The sequence below is a fragment of the Acomys minous genome (genome assembly GCF_964271855.1).
Source record: "Acomys minous genome assembly, chromosome: 9".
In the NCBI taxonomy this organism is placed as follows: domain Eukaryota; kingdom Metazoa; phylum Chordata; class Mammalia; order Rodentia; family Muridae; genus Acomys; species Acomys minous.
In genome coordinates this window covers 105,046,128-105,063,064 of record NC_140490.1, presented here as the reverse complement: position 1 = coordinate 105,063,064, position 16,937 = coordinate 105,046,128, and the positions used below count along the sequence as shown (strand labels likewise).

Below are 16,937 nucleotides of genomic sequence, written 5' to 3'. Positions count from 1 at the left end.
CCTTTTTTATTTTCTCAAAGAACCAACTCTTGGTTTTGTTGATTCCTTGACTTCTTCTCTTTGTTTCTACTTTATTGATTTCAGCCTTGAGTTTGATGATTTCCAGATGTCTACTCCTCTTAGATGTGTCTGCTTCTTTTTGTTCTAAAGCTTTCAGGTGTGCTGTTAAGTTGCTAGTATGGGATCTCTCCAATTTCTCTATAAAGGCACTTAGTGCTATGAACTTTCCTTTTAGAACTGCTTTCATTGTGTCCCATAAGTTTGGGTATGTTGTGCATTCACTATCATTGAATTATATGGAAAAGGTTCCATGAGGTGCTGAGAAGAAGGTGTATTCTTTTGTGTTTGGGTGGAACATTCTGTAGATATTGGTTTGGTCCATTTTATTCATGATGTCTATTAGTTTCATTTTTCTCCATTTAGTTTCTTTTTTTCTTTATTATTATTTTTTATTAATTTGTTCTTGTTACATCTCAATGGTTATCCCATTCCTTGTATTCTCCCATTCTTCCCTCCTTCCCATTTTCCCCTTATTCCTCTCCCCTATGACTGTTCCTGAGGGGGATTACCTCCCCCTGTATATGCTCATAGGGTATCAAGTCTCTTCTTGGTAACCTGCTGTCCTTCCTCTGAGTGATATGTCTATTGTGGAGAGTGGGGTGTTGAAGTCTCCCACTATTGATGTGTGGTGTTTGATGTGTAATTTAAGTTTTAGTAATGTTTCTTTTATGAATATTTATGCCTTTGTGTTTGGGGCATAGAAGTTCAGAAATGAGAAGTCATATTGGTGGATTTTTCCTTTGATCAGTATGAAGTGTCCTTCTCTGTCTCTTTAGATTACTTTTAAAAGTCTATTTTATTAAATACTAGAATGACTATTCCAACTTGCTTCTTCTTTTAATATATTTTATTAATTAATTCATATTACATCTCAGTTGTTATTCCATCCCTTGTATCCTCCCATTCCTGCCTTCTTCCCATTTACCCCTTACTCTCGTCCCCATGACTGTGTCTGAGGGGGACCTCCTCCCCCTGTATATGCTCATAGGGTATCAAGTCTCACCTTGGTAGCCTGCTATCCTTCCTCTGAGTGCCACCAGGCCTCCCCATCCGGCTTGCTTCTTTAAACCATTCTTGGAAAAACTTTCTCTAGCCCTTTACTCTGAGGCAATGTCTATCATTATTGCTGAGGTATATTTTTTGTAAGCAACAGAATGATGAGTCCTGTTTTCATGTCCATTCTGTTAGCCTATGACTTTTTATTGAGGAGTTGAGGCCAATAATGTTGAGAGATATTAATGACCAGTGGTTTTCAACTCCTGTTATTTTGATGTTGTTGTTGTTGTTGTTGTTGTTGTTGTTGTTGGTGGTGGTGGTGGTGGTGGTGTGTGTGTGTGTGTGTGTGTGTGTGTGTGTGCGCGCGCGTGTGTGATGCTGTCTTTATGTTGGTTTTGCAGTTGTGGGGTTATTTCCCATGTTTTTCTGGGTAGAGTTAGCTTCCTTGCATTGGAGTTTTCCTTCTAGTATCTTCTGTAGGGCTGGATATGTGGATAGGTAATATGGTTTAATTTTGGCCTTGTCATGGAACATCTTGTTTTCTCCATCTATGGTGATTAAGATTTTTGCTGGATATAGTATTCTGGGCTGATATTTGTGGTCTCTTAGAGTCTGAATAACCTTTGCTCAGGCTCTTCTGGCCCTGTAGTCTGTGTTGAGAAGTCAGGTGTAATTCCTCTTAGAATTAACATTTTCTTTGATTGATGTATTGATTTCTTCAATTGTATCTTCTACACCTGAGATTCTTTCTTCCTTCTCTTCCATATTCTGTTGGTGATGCTTGTGGCAGTATTTCCTCTTCTCTTCCCTAAGTTTTCCAACTCCAGGATTGCCTTAGATTGTGTTTTTTTATTGCCTCTAATTCCATTTTTAGGTCTTCAACATTTTTATTAATTTATTTCTCCCGTTTGATTGTATGTTCCTATATTTCCCTAAGAGCTTCAATTCTTTTTTCTAGTTGGTTGTATTTCTCTTTATTTCTTTGAGGAATTTATTTTCCTCCTTTGAGGCCTTGTCGTTTTCATAATCTCACACTTAAGATCTTCTTCTTGAGCTTCAGGTGTGTCAGTACCTCCAGGCCTTGCTGTGGTGTAGGATAGCTTATTCCTTGTGGTGTCATATGACCCTGGGTTTTGTTGCTCGTGTTCCTATGTTGAGCTCTAGCAATCTGGTTGTCTCTAGTGATAGCAGGTCTGGTGGGCTCTGAGAGCCAAACAGGTCTGGAATAGGCAGAGAGGGCTAAAAGCTGAATGTTGTTGTTTGGCCCACACAGGCCTTCTTGTGTTGGCAGATATATAATGAGGGTCAGATCCCTTGCACTGCTCACCTCTGCTGGCCTGTGCCAGGTGAGTCAGGCAGGTCCAGAGTCACCTGGGAGAGAGCTCTAAGCTGAATGTTGTATGGGCCCTCACTGGCCTCCTAGCGATGGTGGAAAATGGGGGATTAGGTCCTGCCCACAGCTCACTTCTTTGCTGGCTGTGTCCCAGGTGAGAGATCAGGCAGATCATGTGTGGGCTTTAGTGCTATGAAGCCAGCCATGGAGGAAATGCGCACTGGTTTTTTGGATTCAGATTCAGCCAGGCGGTTGCTTGGTAGCCAAGCAAACATTGTGCTCCTGACTGGGCTCCGCCATCTTAGGCCTGTGCTCCTATTGTCCAGCTGATCTCCACAGGGGAAACAGTATCTTGGATTGGGGTTGTGATGCTGACCCTGGGGTATCCAGGCTCTGCTCTGAGGGAAGCCAGATTAATCCAAGGCCAGGTTTGTTTTGATGATTGCCCCTGGAATTGGGGACCCATGCTTGCACTCCACATAGGTAGAGAATACTGCATACAACAACTCTTGAGGCAGGGAGATAGCTGTAGGGACTGTGTGTCCCCAGCTTCTGGGATGTCTTCCTCATGTCCAGGAAAACCTGACTTCAGTATTCTGTGGTCAGTCATTAGGTTACTCACCCTAACTGCTGTCTCTGGTCTTCTGACACTTAGATACAGTGTACTCTGGCCACCACTATCTTGGAAGTCCCTATTTTAAGGCTTTTGATTTTAAAGAAAGAGCTTGACAATAATGGTTCTATATGAAAGAAAATTTAAAATTAATATAGTATCATTGTCTGTTTTTAATTTTATTTTATTAATTTATTCATATTACATCTCAATGGTTATACCCTCCCTTGTATCCTCCCATTCCTCCCTCCCTCCCATTTTCCCCTTACTCCCCTCCTCTATGACTGTTGGGGCCTCCTCCCCCTGTATATGCTCATAGGGTATCAAGTCTCTTCTTGGCAGCCTGCTATCCTTCCTCTGAGTGCCACCAGGTCTCCCCATCCAGGGGACATGGTGAAATATGGAGCACCAGAGTATGTGTGAAAGTCAGTCCCCACCATTGTCTTTTTTTGAAAAGAAGAGTTAAAGATAAAATACTTGTTCCTCTCCTGGTTGAATAGCATACTGTATTTTTAATTTTTATTTTATTAATTTATTCAGATTACATCTCAGTTCTTATCCCATCACTTATATTCTCCTGTTCCTTCCACCCTCTCTCCAGCTTTCACCCTATTCCCTTCCCCTAGGTCTATGATCGAAGGAGACCTCCTCCCCCACTATATGGTCATAGGCTATCAAGTCTCATCTTGCATACTGTCTTAAGTGCTGCTCGAAACTCAACTTGCACCCAAGTGTATGTTCTGTGACACGGAGCACAGCTTAATTTAGCAAGCTGACCAACTGCAGCTTCCCAGTCATGGCTGCATTTTACAACCAAGTCTTTTGAGATAAAACTTGTTTGTTATTTTGTATACTTTTAAAACTGCAATTCCATTAATGATACTGTTACATAACCAGCATTAGCTCTTCGTTTTAGGACATTAGAACTAATTTTTCCTTAAGAAAAAAATGAAATAAAATTCATAATGGGAATTTGAGCCCCCCCATGAGGAAAATCAAAATTAAATTTACTATAGGTTTAGATTAAATAACTCCATATGGAGTAGTACCTCAGAACTATGGTATGCCAGCATTGTTTTATAATTTTTTGATTTTCCTCAAATTAGATCATAGTATTATATGAGTATTGAATCTATAATCTTATTTATTTTATAGTAAAACTGTATGAGTTATAGAAAAACATTCTTTTTCAATTTTGTAGTCATGGCCATGTGAAATGTCATGAGTGCTGTAAATTCTGTTAAATGTTTTGATTATTATTATGGCCTTTTCTGGATGTAAGTAGATAAATAAAGATGTTCACATGAAAATTATGGTTACACCTGAGAAGGATTTGAATGGAATAAATTGTATTAAACAAGACAAGATAAAAACCTTACCTTCATCAGTTGATGTTTATAAAAAATGTTTCATAGTTTGACATGTACATGATATTTAAAAAATATCTTTACCTAGTAAAGGCTAGGCTGTGACCACATCTGTGCCCATGGTAACCAAAAGTGTATGCCATGTGTCAGAGATTATTAAGCTCTTCCTATAGGACTGGGGGCCTAAAGACTGTATAGATCTATTACAGTTTGATTGCTTACTTAATTGATTGACTGTTAGGAACCTATCTTAGCTTAGCTCTGTTATTACATATAATTCTCTTGAGTTTAATATCTAATCCCCCCTTGAAAGTTGACTTACTATATTCTCTTGAAAGTCTCTGAAAACAAATTTTGTTTGTTTCTATTTAAGTTATTTTAGGAATCCTGAGACTCACTCATCAATATTTGTCACTGACCTAAGAGGAAGCAATGTAGTGGTGTTATAAGTATATATGCCACAATTTTCTAATAGTTTAAATCTTTTTTAAAATAGAAATTTCAACTATGTGCTTCCATTTCTGTAAGTAAACAGTAAATTGAAGCAATTATATTTAAATATTTATAGTGTGACATTCATTATACTGTTTTATTAAAAAGATTTTCAGGTTAAATGAATAAAAATGGTATGTAGATGTTCATGTCACCATCCTTGAAAGTCACCATTGTAAGATATTTTATTCTTTTTAATATTATATTCATTGATAAACCATGGTTGTAAAGATTGAAGGAACAATGCGGTATTTTGTCTAATTACACCACATGGCATGGTTAAATTCAGCTAATTAACATCTATACCACCCTGAACCATTCTGTAGCAGACGAAGCATCTCTATTTTCTATAATGGCTTGAAGTGTGGTGGCTCTAAACACTTACGTTTCCTGTCTAGGGTGTGTTTCATCAGTAGCTTCTCCTCCTCCTCCCTTTAAACATGAACATACTTCTTATTTTCTCTACATGATGGCTTTTTTTTTCCGAGACAGGGTTTCTCTGTATAGCCTTGGCTGTCCTGGACTCCCTTTGTGGACCCGGGTGGCCTCGAACTCACAAAGATCCGCCTGCCTCTGCCTCTGCTGGGACTAAAGTTGTGCACCACCACCCCTAGCTCAAGTACTGTTTTTTTTTTTTTCAAATCTTCTATCTTTCTGGTAATAGCCACTTAAATAAAGTAGATAATATTTCATTATGATTTGCATTGTCCTTATGTTAGTGATTCTGAACATTTTCTCATTTACATATTGGTCATTTGGGTGTCATATTTTTAGATGATAGATAGATAGATAGACAGACAGACAGAATAGATAGAATAGATGGTGATAGATATAGAGAGATGATAAGTGATAGGATAATAGATGGTAGATGAAATATTTATAGAATAGATGATAGATTTTTTGATAGATATATAGATAGAAGACAGGATAATAGATAGATAGGTAGGTAGATAGATAGACAGACAGACAGGTAGCTGGAATTTTAGACTACTACCTGGATCATTGTCATAGAGGTTCCTCACAATTTTCTTTTAGTAGTCTAGTTTCAATTTATTGAAGAAATTATCCATTCCCTATAATATATTCTTGGGACTTATGTGCAAAATTGACACTGACCATAAGTATGTAGATTTGCTTCTGAGTTTTCTGTCTCATTTCCTTGGCTCCTGTGTCTGTCTCCTTACATTATGCTGTTTTGATAGCAATTGCTCTCTAATATATTTTGAAATCTAGAAATTTGATGCCTTAAGGTTTGTTCTCTAAGCTCATGATAAGTTTAGCTTTTTTGTGGTTCCATGCAAATTTAATAATTTTATTACATTTCTGTGAAATATAACATTGGAATTTTGAAAAAATTACATTGAATCTGTCCAAAAGTTTTGTATGAAGATGTTAGCAAAAAATAACTTACGGCTTAGCCTGGAATAGCTTTCAATTTTCTAAGCTTTTCTTCAGTTGTTTGTGTTTCTAATGTAATTGATATTCTTCAGTATAGAGTTCTTTTTCAATTCCTTAAATTTGTATGGAAAAAATTTATTGTTGATGCTTTTTGAGTAAGTTGGTATGATTTTATTTTTAAATTTTAATAAATACATAAAATACTTTTTATATCTTGCTGCTTCACATAATTTATTGATTAAATACAGTAAGATTTTTATGGTAGTAGAGTAGGAAAGACTATAATGTCAACAAGTGAAAATAGTTTTCTTTACTCACCTGTTAGAATGCCTTTTCTACCTTTGTCTTGCCTGATTCCTCTATTTAGAACTCCTAGTCCTCTGTAGTCGGAGTAGTCATCTCTTTATTCTATTATCTTAAGGGAAAAGGTTTCAAATTGTCACTGTGAGAGTAAACATCCTTCATTTTGTTAATGCACTGTATCATATTCATTGAGTTTCATATGTCAAAACATTCATGCATCACAGAAATAAATACCATTTGAACATACCTGTGTGAATCTCAGCTTTACCATTTACTAGGTGTGTGGTCTTCAGGAGGCAAACATATGTTAATTTACTGTTTTGTGTTAATTTGTGTTATGTATTTAGTTTTTTATTATTTTTAAAAGAGAGAGTGTGTGGGGGTAAAAATAAAGTTTGATGTTACAGAATTCAGGTAAAGTTTTATATTGTGAAGATAGAGTTAGAGGCACTTATGAGCTACTGGATCATTAATTTATATTCATGCAATAGGTAAACAATAATACATATTTTGGTGAGTGCTGCTAGTAGTTTGGTGAGTACTGACAGTATGACCAAAGTTACTGAATATGAAATACTCAGCATACTTACACAGAAAGTGGTAAAAACTGAAGTGATTGACATTAATTAATTTTAAATTAATGACTTTTTATTGTTTAAAATGTGTATTTATTTTAAGGACGATGAGCTTGATTTCTTTTAGAGACTCCAATACATGTATCATAGCTGTCTACATTATAGAAGTGAGGAACCACTATTTTGAAATTTTGACAAGTGACTTCTCCAAAGTTATATAAATAGTAAGAGCCTTAAAAGGGGAGCCAATTTCTCCCTAACCCTTAACTTAGGAAAATTAAAACATAATGTAAGTTTTGAAGAAAAAAATGTTAGGGTAACTCTGAAATGCACACACTCTTAAAATTAAAAAAAAAACTGAGGAAAAATAAAGACTAATAAAATCGGTAATACAGAGGTCTAGGTGTCTGATGGGTTAAACTTCATTTTTAATTCATGTATCATGGTTGACATCAGTAGGAAGCAGTTTTCTGCCATGATAGCAATAAGCATTTGATGCTATAGTTAGCCACTAATACTAAAATTATGATAATGTTATGGCGTTGAGAACTAAATCTATTTGACTCTTTTTTCTTCATAATTTATGACAGTATTTTACTTGTTTCATTTTCAAATACTTAGGGACCTACACATGCAGCCACAAAGTGAACAGTGTATTTGCATTTCATTTATGCTCACTTATATTTATGCATAAATGAAATTCATTGTCTACCCTCATCTACTGACGTTCTAAATTTGCTACTTCTGAAGGTGAAACAAACTTAAAACTCTGTGCTTAGCCAGGGGGAGGAACTGAAGCCAGAAAAAAAAAAATGGATCTAGCCTGACAAATATCTCAGCAAGATAGTTTTAAGTCTTAGTTCTTTATTCCCTGGAACAATTTTACTTGATTTTAAAGTCAAGTTTTCTTAAATCCCAGTATGGTGCTGTCATCACAAACGTGAATCCTATTTGTCCTCTTGTAAAATAGAAGATTTACAGATACCATATGTTCTTCTATGTCATAAATGCTCAAATATTTTGTATTAAAAATTTCAAGTAATGAAGTAAAAATTATACTTCAGAGTATTCTAATCAAACCATCTTCTTTGTGGTATTTTTTTGCCTTATGATTACAAGCATTTTCTCCTGCATTCTCCCTTTTAATGACAGGTTAGAGCACAAGATCATATTGTGCAGATTGTTTTAGAGTAGGTCTTGCATTTCCATAGCTGTATATATAATACTTGCTAATAGTGTGCAGTGTTTGTGTATTATGAGCTAACAGAGATTTACTGACATCGAGATTGACTAGCATTTAGCCACAGGAAATGTACGAGCAGAGGCATCCTGAAAGCATTCTGCTAAAAGATGCCTGCAGTCTTTATTTTTATGGATTAAAACACATTTAACCAGAATAGGGCATGGAAAGAGAGATTCATAAAACACGGTCTGTTTCCTACAATTACTATAATTCGAATTATTACATTCTTACCACATTGTGAATATCTTATATCATCTCTGTATCCTCTGCCCTAGCCCACAGAGCCATAAAGATATGTTTACCGTTGACTGGATTTACCTGGCTTCCTATTATAATAGGCAAGAATAATATTCATAAGTAACATTACATGACAAAACAAAAAGTTTACCTTTAAAACACATTATTTAAAAATTTATCATGAGAAAATAAAACAAATTTCATCATTAAAAAGTAAATCTTCAGTAAGTAAAAACACATAAAACCTTGACCTTAAAAAAATTTAAATATAGGTGAGGTTAAAAGATGCTTACATGTCTTTGAACATGTGCCTTCTTTTGTCATATTAAAGGGTTGTCTTTGTGCAAGCCAGAAAATCCTTTCACTTAGCTTCCTCTTATTTTTTAAACATTGTTCTCTCATACATTACATCCTAACTGCAGTTTTCTCTCCTGCCCCTCGCCCTATAATCCCTCCAGCCCCTCCTCTCTTCCCAAGGTCCACCCCCTCTACCTCCCCTCAGAAAAGAGCAAGCTTCCCTGGGACATCACCCAAACACTGCATAACAAGCTGCAATAAGACTAGGCACATGCCATCACATCAAGGCTGGACAAGGCAAGGTCCCACAAGTAGGCAAAAGAGTCAGTGACAGCCCCTTCTCCTAGAGTCCGGATTCACACAAGAACACCAAATTACTCCTCTATAACATACATAGATCTAGCTCAGACTCCTATACGCTTCCTGACCTCTCCATGGCTCTATGAGTCCATGTCAGCTGATTCTGGGGGCCATGTTCTCATGTTCTTCTCATGGTGTCCCTGACCCCTCTTGTTCTTCCGATCCTTCCTCCTCCTCTTCCATAGGACTCTCTAAGCTCTGCCTAGTGTTTGCTGTGGGACTTCGCGTCTGCTCCCATCAGTTGCTGGATGAAATCTCTCTGGTCTCTTTGATGACAGTTCTACTAGGCTTCAGTTCCAGAACACACTGTAGGCAGTACAAACTGAAGGTCAAAGGATGTGTGGCTGCCTTGGTGGTCCTAGTGCCAGCACTTGAGGTTTGCCTGGTTACAGAAGATGGCTGGTGCAGGCTCGCAGTTCTCCTGTCTGTGCTAGGGTCACTCATAGATTCCATCGAGTTTCCATTGCACTAGGTTTCCACCTCACCTTGAAATCTCCCCTGCCAGCTCCAGTCTTTTCTCTCCATATTCCACCCGCACTGGATTCCTCTCCTGCCCAATCCTCCCCTCCCCCAGTCTGTCGGTGAAATCTATTCTATTTTTACTTCCCACAATATCCTTGCATGCTCTCTTAAGTCTCCTTGTTACTTAGCCTTTCTGGATCAGAGGACTCTAGCTTGACTATCTTTTACTTTGCAGCAGCTACCTACTTATAAGTGATATTAATTTGCTTTCTTTGTCTGGTTTACCTCAGTCAGAATGATTTTTTTTCTAGTTCCATCCATTTACCTGAGAATTTCATGCTGTTGTTTTTTAACATCTGAGTAATACTCTTGTGTATTTACAGGTGTACCACATTTTCTATATCCATTCTTTGGTTGAGGGACATGTAGGTTATTTCTACCAGTTTCTGGATATAATGAATAAAGTTGCTATGAATATGGTTGAGCAAGTATCTTTGTGATAGAGCATCCTTTGGGTATATGCCCAGGAGAGGTAGAGTTGGGTCTTGAGGTAGCACTATTGCCAATTTTCTAAGAAGCCACCATATTTACTTTCAAATTAGCTGTACCCTCATCATCAATGGAGGACTGTTCTTGTTCCACATCCTGGCCAGGAGGTAGTCACTTGTGTTTTTGATCTTAGCATTCTGACAGGTGTGAAATGGAATCTCCCTGATGGCTAAGGATGTTGAACATTTCTTTAAGTGTGTCTCGACCATTAGAGATTCCTCTGTTGAGAATTCTCTGTTTAGAGCTGCATCCCATTTTCTAATTAGATTACTTGGCTTGTTGATGTCCAGTCTCCCAGGCTATTTATATAGTTTGTATATTAGGACTCTGTCAGATGAGGAGTTGATAAAAATCTTTCACCAATCTGTGGGTTGCCATTTTGTCCTGTTGAAAGTGTCTTTTATTTCACAGAAGATTTTCAGTTTCCTTAGGTCCCATTTATTAATTGTTGGTTTAGTGCTTGCGCTATTAATTGTTTTTCTGTACAGGACATTGTCTCCTATGCCAGTGAGTTCAAGATTATTCCTCACTTTTTCTTCTGTGGGGTTCAGTGTATTTGGTTTTATGTTGATGTCTTTGATCCATTTGGAATAATTGAGTTTTGTGCAGGGTGATAGATATGAGTCTATTTGCCTAGCAACACTTGTTGAACATGCTTTCTTTTTTTTTTTCCTGGCTTCTTTATAAAAAATCAGGTGTTCATAGGTGTGTTGATTTGTGTCTGGATCTTCAATTTGCTTCCATAAATCAATGTGTCTGTTTTTAAGCCAATACCAGAAGATCCTTTAACTTGGCTTCCTTTTGTTCTCCCAAAATCAGTTATTTAGGAAGACGTTCTTGAGCCATAACTCACTGTATTTCTATCATACCCTGAATAATATTTTGTCTATAATGTGTTACAGTGTAATAAATATATAATATTCTCATCATTTTGCTGTCGTTTACCATTTAATGGATTGTTCTAAGTGTTTTATCTTTATAACTACTGTAATTCTCATTATATACTTTCATGTTCCAAGAAAAGAAAATATTCATTACTTGTAAACTAGATACTATAGGTGAAAAATCTTTTATTTGCATGGAATTAAAAATGAATTTGCATTATTATTTGTTTACAAACCATTTTTTACCCAACTCTAGGTTTTTAAAAAGCTAGAAAGAGGGAGGATTACTTAAAAAAAAAGTTGACACTAAGTAGCAGACTCTTAGATGTGGAGCTGTATTTTAGTTTGTTTTGCTTATTTTCACTATGAATAAACAGTCTTTGAAGTCAATAACACCAAGCTTTGTTGCACTAAGTGGAAACCTAGACATGCATACCAAATCTCACGCTATAGGGTACCGATGAGAATATTGTCAAAAACCAAGTGTCTTATCAGAACTTCATTTTTCATAATTCTATGTACTGAAAGTTCACTGTCAAGGTTCTAGTCAGTTCAGTTCCTGGCAAGGGTTTTCTGTCTGTCTTCCAAACAGCTGCCTTCTTGGAGAAAGGGGAAAGCAGAGGGCAGAGTGGGGGAGAGAGAAATGAAAAGAGAAGAGAATGAGAGAGAGGTGGGAGCCAGGAAGAGGACTGAGAATAAATGAAACCCATTTAAAGATGTGAGCTCTTAGCATCCTGAACCAACCAACAGCTTGTTCCTGTACCTCCCCAAAATAATGAAGTCCTACTATTCTAGAACCATAGGCAAAATAAACTCTTAAATTGCTTTGGGTTGTGGTGTTTTATCACTACAACAGAATAGTAATGAATACAATGACCTAATCCACACAAATTACACCCCCTGAGAGCTTTCTCTAAACACCACTATATTGACAGTTAAGGCTTCAGTGGAGTAAATGTTATGTGAATACAAATTTAGCTCTTGACACTATGTATTTACTGAACAGATGGAAGAGTATAACAGAATTCCTAGGGATCTTTATCTATACAAATGGAGTCTTCCTACAATTAATATCAGGTGTGTCCAGGACTAAGGTGGGTCATCTTAAATTGACGCTTTCTAGCAATAGTCCTTACTCGTGTGTGTGTGTGTGTGTGTGTGTGTGTGTGTGTGTGTGTGTGTGTGTGTGTTTTACTGGAAAATTTCAAACTCTAAAACAAAACTTACAGCATGACTATAGAGAAAAAATAACTAATAATCAACTACCATAATGGGGAAAAACCTTTAAAATGCCATGAATATGTTCATAAATATCAAGATTTTATCCAGAAAATGAAGTGAGATGTCTCAATCAGAAAGAGAAATGTCAGACAAAGAAAAATATCTTTTGAAATAAAAAGTAATATCATAAAAGGATTGTACAGAAAATAAAGTTACAAAAGTTGGTGTTTAATTCATTTCTCAGAAAACATCATAAATATAGAGTGAAAAGAAATGAGGTAAAATACATAAAGCAGTACCTTAGTCCAGGAGGTTCCACCTTGAAAAATTATCAGAAATCAAGAAACACCTACAGTGATGACAGAGAACTGATGAAAAGTTGTAATAAACAAAATTACTAAAAATATCCCACAACTTACACTATATGTACATCAAAGGACTCTGTTCAGTGTCAGGATAATGAATGCAACCAAATCCATCCTTTTGGCCCATCTCAGAAAGCTGACATAGAACTATGTGAAGGAAACTTTATTGTCTTGTGTCTTTGAGAGCATAAGATAGTGGATAATTGCTTTATAGGACCATGCTATAGTGAACTATAGATATATGTGAACTTATAGAAGATGCACTTGTTAAACTAATAATTTGATGAATTATAGTTCAAATAAAAGTGAAAATCATCTAAGTCAATATGAGAAAATAAGGAAACATATGCAAAATAAAAGAATATGCAACCTGCATAATCATTCTGAATGAGGTAACTCAGAGGACAGAGAAAAATGGCACATGTTTCCCTTCATATATGGATGCTGTCTTTAAAACTTAGGATATATATGTTTTATTGCAGTAAAAATAGAAGTCAAGAAACTAGTAAAGGGGCATTGGGGACATATTCCAAGAGAAGGGGGATGAAACCCACTTCTGGTACCAACTTTTTATTAACTACTGTTCTATTGTTTTGATAAAACACCATGACCAAGGCAACTTATATTAGGCTTAACATTACAAAAGGGTACATTGCACAATGGTGAGGTGAAAGCATGGTGGCAGGAACAGCTCACATCTCAAGTCAAAAGCAGGAGGCAGGTAGCTCATTAAAAATGACCCAAGTCTTTTGAAACCCCCAAGTCCATCCTCATTGACAGGAGTCTTCAAACAATGCCACAGTTGCTAATCCTTCCCAAGTAATGTTAACAACTGGAGATGAGCTGTTCAAATGAGCCTATGGGGGCCATTCTCATTCAAAGGATCACCTTACACTCCTAGGTCCCCATAGGCCCTGGCTACCCAGGAGAGATGTCTGGCTCACTTTCTAGAAGGATGCTGGTGGTGAGAAGCAGGGGTAGCTTCTGGCTCTCATGATCCCAGGGCTAGGTCTCTCATGCTCACATCCTCAGACTAGCTCACAAAATCTTCTGCAATGTGTGTGGCCCACTCTCCCAGGTACTGCTGCTCAGACCAGAGGTATTTGCCTCAACTTTGGTGGTAACAGACACCTGCTGCTGCAGGGCCACAGACTCAGCCTTGTCCCCTCATAGCAACATAGGCCAGGACCTCAGCATGGTCCCCACTGTCATTCCAGGCTGTTCACATCAGGCTGTTCTTCAATACCCTTCAGTCTCCATTTCTGCCTCTCTTCATTGTATCTACATCTGACTACTTCTTTTTTCTTCTATTTCTACACCACTTACTTGCTCCTCTTAGAGGTGTCCAGGGTCTCTGAGTGTCTGGGGTCATCTCAGGAGTGGTTTTAATAGTGCTTTGCCCCACCATAATGCTACGCATTGTGACACAGGGCATGCTCTGCCCTGCTCAGGCACTAACTCCTAGCCTGAGCCGAATGGTGGTCGTCTCAGGCTTAAATATTAGGCTATTAATGATTTAGATGTTCATGGGTTGGAACACTGAACATAGACATTGCCTCTTTGCCACCTGTGTGACACATCAGCCACATTGTAATGCCTCAGCAATTCTCTAGAGAGTGAAAGTATATATAAGTTAAATGTTACTATTACACCTTTTTATATGATGGGGCATTTGTGCCCTGTAGATTTTGAAAGTGAGTTAGGTCGTAGGGTTCTCATGGAACCAACCCCCTTACAAACAGCTATGAAAAACTTTAATTTGTTTTCTTAATTATGAGTCAAATTTCTGTTCCAGGCCTATTTTGTTTTGTTTTTTAATGGAATTTTACACTACTTTTATCTTTTTTTTTTTATCTCTACTCTAGTTGTTGAGCAAAGAAAGTCAGTAGCATAGACTTTTAAATAGATTTAATTTGAGAACTTGTAATATGTTATATAGTTTTTACTAATTTATTAACTTCTTAAATTTTAATTTGCTTTACTGATATATTTAAAAATAAATTATATGCACCACATAAAGTGATCAGTAAACTGAGCAAAAACACTCTTTAAATATTGGAATGAATTAGCACTTAAAACTTAGGGACTGAGCCGGGCGTGGTGGCGCACGCCTTTAATCCCAGCACTCCGGAGGCAGAGGCGGGCAGATCGCTGTGAGTTCAAGGCCAGCCTGGTCTACAAAGTGAGTCTAGGAAAGCCAAGTCTAACACAGAGAAACCCTGTCTCAAAAAAACAAAAACAAAACAGAACAAAAAAAACTTAGGGACTGGGCATAAATGTACCTATTTATTTCATTACCACATTCGTTGAAAATCCACCCGGGCATTGTTATCTTGAAAGAGAATTAAGATAGATAGTTATTAAACAAAGTAAACAGATTATGAGTAATGTAGTTGGCTATGTGGCAGAAGAGAAATACAAGATAGGGAGTGTCAAATATAATAAATATTATCCAAGTGTATGAAAACACAACTAAATTTTATTCTTTTTTAAATTATGAACATATATTTTAGCAAAAGAATGGAGTTACATTAGGTTTTGTACACAGTTTTAATCACTGGGCTCAGTTGTCAAATTTACTTTGGGTGAGAAGTTCAACTAAATGATATTCTATGGTAGAAAAGTAAGGAAAACCCAAGGTGAATCTAGTACAAAAGATTAGGAAAGAAATGCTCATTTGAGCAGAATTTGAAGGTTGAGAAAAAGTAGGAGAAAAGCAAGAGTTGTGTAATTCTTGAGTAACTGAGTAATCTGAATAATGGCATGGTCCTATTAGAAGCCCTTAAACGTGGGTGTTGATGAGGGTATTCAGCAAACTAAAATAAGCACTAGTAAGAGCAAGACAAAGCTTGGCATGCAGCTGGATAGCATGGCAGGGACAAGGCAATGTTAGCCAAACATTTGTAGTGTATCTTCAGAATTTCACATTCTATATTCCAAAACCAAAAGGCATTATAAGATTTTAAGAAAAAAAAAGAGAATCAAGCTTTCTATTAAGTTATGGTTTGGGGTCATATAATAAGAACAAAACAAGACTGACCTTAGCAGTATTAGTTACAAGGTGATGGCCGTGGAGATGTTCCTGTAGAACTGATGAAGAGGAGACACAGAGGTGGGGCAGGTCTGCTCACTTTGCATGCACCTGTTGAAGAAAATTGCAATATGTCAAAGTCCGTTTAGGGTGTAAAATCCTCCCTTAGCATAGTACATAGTAATTAGTATAGACAGCAGTCATTTATATTTCATTACCACCCCAATTTTTCTATAACTTTATCTGCTTCTCATTAGTAAATGATGGTCACTAGTTGTACCATATATGATGATACCAGGGTGGTCTTGAACTCACAGAGATCCACCTACCTGTGCCTCCCAAGTGCTGGCATTAAAGGCGTGCTCCACCACACCCCGCCTCTGCAGGTACCTGATCTCTGATAAATAATCTTTTCTGTCCATGCTTAAAGATTTGTCTTTGCTTTATATTTTGAATACTTACAGTACTGTAATAAAATAGCTAAAACTGGGAGATATCAAAGCTAAGAAGGTTATTCAAATCAAAGCATGGGAGGCTGCAAGTCTGAAGTGTTCTCACCTGGTCATCTTCCACTGAGAACCTCCTGACAGACAGCAGCGTAGTATAGTGGAAGGTGTGTGAAGAAGAGATCTCATGGAGACAGAGGGAATGCAAAGCCAGAAATGTCAAATTCTGCTTTTTTTATTTTTTTTTGTAACAACAAGCTCCTGGAGAAATTAATTAAATTGAATAGAGAGCATTAATCCTTTCATATATTGTTCTCAAGGACAGCATCTTGGTGGCATCCAACTCCCTACTGCATCCCTTCTTAAAGATTCTACCACCACTTATGCTGTGATACGAGGTGCCTGACCTTCCAAAGGTGATTTGATGGGAGGCAGCTCACATACAAAATCATGAGGAAAGAACCCTCCTCAAGAAAGAGTATAAAGGGGGAGGAGGTCCCCCTCAGTCACAGTCATAGGGGAGGGGAGTAAGGAGAAAATGGGAGGGAGGGAGGAATGGGAGGATACAAGGGACGGGATAACCATTGAGATGTAATAAGAATAAATTAATAAAATAAAATTTAAAAGTTTTAAAAAAAAGAAAGAGTATAAAGCTTCTACAGGGGGGATCCTCTTGGAGAGGTGATTCTCTCCCAAAACTTGGGG

The 16,937-nt window shown here is 37.1% G+C and overlaps 1 protein-coding gene and 1 long non-coding RNA gene across 11 annotated transcripts in view; one reads left to right on the top strand and one right to left on the bottom strand.

Moving 5' to 3' along the window:
• LRRIQ1 (leucine rich repeats and IQ motif containing 1) overlaps positions 1-16,937 on the top strand; it is a 172,396-nt gene that overhangs the window by 88,063 nt on the left and 67,396 nt on the right. The window lies entirely within an intron of this gene.
• On the bottom strand, positions 6,420-14,118 carry LOC311605657. Its single transcript, XR_014782049.1, has 3 exons — positions 14,082-14,118; positions 12,690-12,739; positions 6,420-6,674 (listed from the first exon to the last, which is right to left on the bottom strand). It is a non-coding gene; the product is annotated as an uncharacterized lncRNA (long non-coding RNA).